Source organism: Pundamilia nyererei, unplaced genomic scaffold, assembly GCF_000239375.1.
Source record: "Pundamilia nyererei isolate P.nyererei 1_Seehausen unplaced genomic scaffold, PunNye1.0 scaffold00257, whole genome shotgun sequence".
In the NCBI taxonomy this organism is placed as follows: Eukaryota; Metazoa; Chordata; class Actinopteri; order Cichliformes; family Cichlidae; genus Pundamilia; species Pundamilia nyererei.
In genome coordinates, this window is record NW_005187658.1 from 317,677 (window position 1) to 323,399 (window position 5,723).

At 43.4% G+C, this 5,723-nt stretch overlaps 1 protein-coding gene across 5 annotated transcripts in view; it reads right to left on the reverse strand.

Annotated features, from left to right (window-relative positions):
* LOC102211078 (neurofascin) overlaps positions 1 to 5,723 on the reverse strand; it is a 134,233-nt gene that overhangs the window by 48,581 nt on the left and 79,929 nt on the right. For all 5 annotated transcript variants that reach the window (XM_013915099.1, XM_013915100.1, XM_013915102.1 and 2 more), the window contains exon 3: positions 4,580 to 4,637. The gene's annotated coding sequence lies outside the window, so the exon portion shown is untranslated. The remainder of the gene's footprint in view (positions 1 to 4,579; positions 4,638 to 5,723) is intronic.

Consider the following 5,723-nt stretch of genomic DNA (forward strand, 5'->3'; position numbering starts at 1 on the left):
GGGCTGAGTGTGTAGCTGCATAGACCCATTCTGGCATGCAGAGCTGTTTGTTGGCCTGGCCTACATTCACAGCTGAGTCCCTGTGTGCGTCCCTGTGTGCGTCCCTGTGTGCGTCCCTGTGTGCGCCCCTGTGTGCGTCCCTGTGTGCGTCCCTAGAGAGTGCAGCCCAGAAACAAACCCAAGCATGAGCGCTGGGCTCAGTCTTATCACAGGTGTTGGTTCACAAAACAGAATGTGGAGGAGTTTAGAAAAGTGTTCAGACATAATAATGAGGAAAAGGATCATCTGAACATTATCTTATTACCAACTTTATTTTGTGCTTTAAGGGTTGTTTTGGATTTAAGATCATTGGACTGGCGAATTATTCCTCTTGTCTTAATATTGTAGAGGAATCGTTAAAGCACTGTGGTTTGCAGGTCTTATATGTGATAAACAGCATTTAGCATTTAACACACTAAACACTGTATGCAAGACTGTTGGTACCAGGAGCTTTCGATTTATCACTTTAAAATATGATTTTAATGAAAAGGTTATAGAGGAAAAGGGTTTGTCAAGAGAGTTCATGAAGATCATGGAAGAATCTGCAACAATGGAAAATGGACACTACTGACTGAAGTTACCTTTTAAAAAGGATAACATAAAGATGCCAAACAATTTCTTCATAGTGAAACAAAGATTGCAAAGTCTAAAACAAAAACTTCTCAACAATGAACAGTTGCATAAATGATATAAAAGCTTCATGGACGAGATGATAAGTAACGGATATGCAGAGCAAACGGCTTACAAAAATGGAAACAAGTGGTACATTTCTCATCGTCCCAGGAAGGATGTAAAAGAATTGTATTTGACTGTGGGGCATCATTCCAGGGGACATCATTAAACAAGCAGCTCTCACAAGCTCATTGATGGGGTTTTGCTTAGATTTCGACAGGATCCAGTCACATTTATGGGTGACATAAAGACAATAAAGGACATAACTGAGTTTCGCGTTCATCTGTTCGGTGCAGTATCTTCCCCGAGCTGTGCCAGTTTCGCTTTGAGAAAAACAGCTGAGGACAATCAAACTGAATTCCTAGACAAGGTATGTGAAGCAGTAAAAGAGAACTTCTATGTGGACGACTGTTTGAAGAACGGGGCCTCCACCTCAGATGCTGTTGATTTGGTCAAAGATCTTTCAGCACTTTGTCAAAGGGGAGGATTTACACTGACCAAGTGGGTCAGTAACAATTGCACGCTGTTGCAAAGAAAATAATTAAATCTTGATAGAGACAAACTTCCTGTAGAAAGAGCTCTGGGCGTGCAGTGTGTGTGGAAACTGATAAATTCAACAATAAAATGGATGTTTGGGGATAACTGTGGCTCAGGTGGTAGAGCAGATCAGCTACTGATTGGAAGGTTGGTGGTTCAATCCTTGGCTTCCCCAGTCTGCATGTCAAATATCCTTGGACAAGATATTAACCCCAAGTTGCCCTCTGATGCGTTCATTGGAGTATGAATGTGTGTGAATGCAGATTAGTTTGCACTTGTGTTTAGAAGTGCTTGTATGAATGGGTGAATGTGGCATGTTGTATAGAGCGCTATGAGTACTCCGAGAGGAGAATAGCGCTGTATTAGAATCAGTCCATTTACCGTGTTCCTCAAAAATCTTGTACTAGATGTGGAATGTTGTCAACATCAGGCTCTATTTACGATCCATTGGGATTTCTTGCTCCAGTCCTGCTGCCTGCCAAAAGAATGCAGCAGGAGCTTTGCAAAAGGAAACTGGGATGGGATGAACCAATACCCCAAAACATGTTGCAAAAGTGGAAAAGTTGGCTCAGTGATTTGCAAATGCTTTCTTATTTCAAGGTTAAAAGGTGTATACAACCAAGAGAGTTCGGACCTCTCACACATGCACAGCTACACCATTTTTCAGATGCCGGTGAATCTGGATATCTGCGCATGCAAGACAGTAGGAAATCCATCCATGTAGCATTCTTGATGGGCAAGGCAAGGGTTACACCTCTAAAACCTGTCACTATTCCACATCTGGAACTAACAGCTGCTGTAGTTGCCGTCCGAGTGGATCTCATGTTAAGGACTCAGTTGAGAATGAAACTCAAGCAATCCGTATTTTGGACAGATAGTACATCTGTACTCAAATACATAATGAATGAGGATAAACGTTTACTTACCTTTGTGGCAAACAGTCTTATTCATTGCGACTAAACGATCACAATGGGGATATGTAAGCTCAAAGGAAAATCCAGCAGATGATGCTACAAGAGGGCTGAAGGCTGGGAACATTGCACATAGCAGCCGCTGGATCGAAGGACCAAGCTTTCTGCAGTAGCCAGAAAGTGATTGGCCGACCAGTCTAATGAATGCTCCTTAGAACCAGAGGACCCTGAAGTCAAAGGTGAGGCCACAGTGAATGTTACTCAAGTAAAAGACTTGCTTGATGCTACATGTCAATTGATGGTGTACTTCTCAGACTGGAGAAGGCTCAAGGTTGCTGTTGCTTGGTTCCTTAGACTGAAGGCAATCCTTCCTTCAATGAGAGATAAGAAAAGAAGACCGCAACCTAACTCAAATAATCTAATTTGTAGAGGTACTACAAAGGAGAAAGTAAAGAAAACGCAACTGTATGGTCTATCCTCAAAGGATCTTCTGGAAGCGGCGCTTGCCGTTATCAGATTTTGCCAGCAACAAAGATTTGGAGAGGAGATTGCTACGTTGTCAAGTGGGAAAGGTTCTGTGAGCAGGCACAGCTCAATTTATAGATTAGACCCTTATCTTGATGATGAAGGCCTCTTAAGAGTTGGGGGACGACTGACAAAGGGCTCCTTACCAGAAGAAATGAAGCATCCCTTTGTTCTTGCAAAGGATCAACATGTAGCAAGTCTCATCCTAAAGCACATTCATCAACAGCTTGGTCATAGCGGTCGTAACCACACCTTATCCACACTAAGGAGAAAATACTGGATCACAAAGGCCAACTCAGCTGTAAGGAAGGTTATCGCAGAATGTAATTTTTGCAGAAAATATCATGGAAAAGCCTTGGAGCAAAAGATGGCAGATTTACCCAAGGAAAGAATTTCGCCAGATAACCCACCATTCACCAACGTCGGTGAAGTGAAAAGAGGACGAGGTACAGCTAAACGTTATGGAGTCATTTTCACCTGTTTAGCCAGCTGAGCGGTGCACTTGGAAGTGGCTAGCTCTCCAAGCACAGATGCCTGCATAATGCTTTGCGCCATTTTGTGAGTTGGAGAGGTCAAGTCGCTCGCATTCAATCGGACAATGGAACCAATTTTGTTGGAGCAGACAGAGTTAAGAGAGGCTCTTAAATCGCTGAAACATACCCAAATTGAAGCTGTTTGGAGTTTTAATCCGCCTGGAGCATCACAACATGGTGGAATTTGGGAATGGATAATCCGCATGGTCAGAAAGATTCTGAGATCCGTTCTTCAGCAACAACAGTTGGACGGCGATGGATTAAATACAGTTCAGTGTGAAACTGAAGCAATTTTAAATGACAGACCCATCACAAAGCTTTCTGATGATCCAAAAGCCCCAGAGCCACTTACACCAAATCACATCCTCCTGATTTGACCCTCAGGATATGTATCTGAAGAGAAGATGGAAACAGGCTCGGTACATCTCAGATCTTTGGAAACGATGGCTACGTGAATAGTCGCCTTGGTTACAGGAGAGACAAAAATGGAACCAAAAGAAGAAGAGTCTAAAACCTGGAGATATAGTCATTATAATGGATTCCTCTGCACCACGTGGTTCCTGGCCACTTAGGAGAGTTCTGGAAACCATTCGTGACAAAAATGGACTTGTACGATCTGTACGTTTAAAAACAAAGACTAACGTTCTTGAAAGACCTGTAACTAAACGCCTTGATGAATTTTCAATCATCCAGGTAAGTAAATCTCCAAAAGCTGATTCTGTTCATCTGGACGAGGCGTTTTGTGGGACAAACGTTTCGTCATCATCAGGTGACGTCTTCAGTCTCAGCTGACTGCAGGTTTCAATCTTATAAACAGCACATTTGCATAATGACTGAAACCAGCCCACTGAAGGAACGATGGGCTGGGAGGTCAGTTCCTTAATTAATCGTAATTATGCAAATTCTCATGACCAGCAAGTCACCTGGATGAGTGACGAAACGTTTCTCCCACAAAACGCTACGTCCAGATGAACAGAACCAACTTTTGGAGACCTGTAACTAAACTTTGCCTGTTACATGAGACTGTAGTGTAAAAGTGTATTTAAATGCTCTGTTTACTTGTGTTTATTTATTTGTGTTTATCTTCAGCTCTGCCACCAGCAGCTCATTGTAACGTGCTGTCATGACACGGCTACCTGTCATCTTCCTTTCACTGCTGCTCTTCATTCTGTCCCAGATCACTCTGCTGTGTACAGCGCTCAGTTATCTAAGCTCTAAGTTATACGCCAAAGAGCGACATTTGGAATTTTACATGAATGCAGCTACAGTAACCTCTGTCATGCATCAAGACTAACCTGTCACACTGGGACTCCTGTGGTCCACCAGTGAGTACCAGTAAGAAAGAGACAATCAGTGACTCACGTTCACGTATGTGGACAGCTTCCTCGTCCACTCACTGTGTGAGAAGCACTTTGCAGGCCTGGTGAGAAGCAGAGAGAACACAGATTAATGCACTTTGTATAGTTTATCAGTTTCCACACAGCTTTCCCTCTTCTGTTCAGCTAATGCAGAAGCATGGAGAAGCCTGCACACTGGGTCAGGTTGAAGCTCCCAGTACACAAACCCACTCATGTTTCTGTGGATTTTCCCCAAATAGAGACACAGTTGTTGGGGAGGGAAAAGGATTTATTCAGCCGGTCAGATATTGTACCTACCCTAACAGCGTGTGCACACTCACACACTGTTGTATGCCTGAGGACTTTGTGTGTGTGTTTGTGCTTTCGGAGAGCTCATCTGTGCACCAGGTGCTGCCTTTGGGACTCCAGCATCTTCTTTTCCTTCTTTCTTTGTCTCTTTGTATGAAACATGTACAGTACACAACAACACACACTGTTACACATGGTCTGACTGGTGGACTCTGTGGTAAGCTGAGTTTACACTTCTGTGTTTCACACATGCACTCACAGACCACACTACGAAAAGAATCATTGTTATTTATGCTGCCGCGGTTCTGGCTCAGCTTGACCCAGTATTTTGAGTCGCTATGTTTTGGTGTGTTTTTGCATTTTGGATTCTTTCCTTATTATGATGCTGATGATTATGACTCTTTGTTTCAGTTCTTCTTGTTCAGGGATTAGTTCGTAGGTTTGGTGTTCTCATGTTTATTGCAGGTTTAGTTCAGTGTCTAGTCTGTCTCTGTGTCGTGTCTGCGTCTTTGTTTAGTGCTGTCTTGTTCCCTGTTTTACTCTGAAGGTTCATGTTCCTGTCATATGTCAGTGTTTCTAGCTGTGTTCCCCTTCTGTCTCTAATTCCTTGATGACTTGATGACTTCCTCTGTGTATTGTAGCCCAGTGTGTCTTCGTGTCAGTGTCGCGTCGTCTGTTCATGCACCCTATTATTTCTAGCTGCACGTCATGATTCTAGTCTGCAATATTCGGTATTGGACATGTTCATAGTCACTTTCTCCAGTCATGTTTGCCTGCACCTTCATGTGCCTGCCTCCACAGAGAGAGACGGCGAGTGTAGCGGTCTAGGTCCACAGAGAGAGACGGCGAGTGTAGCGGTC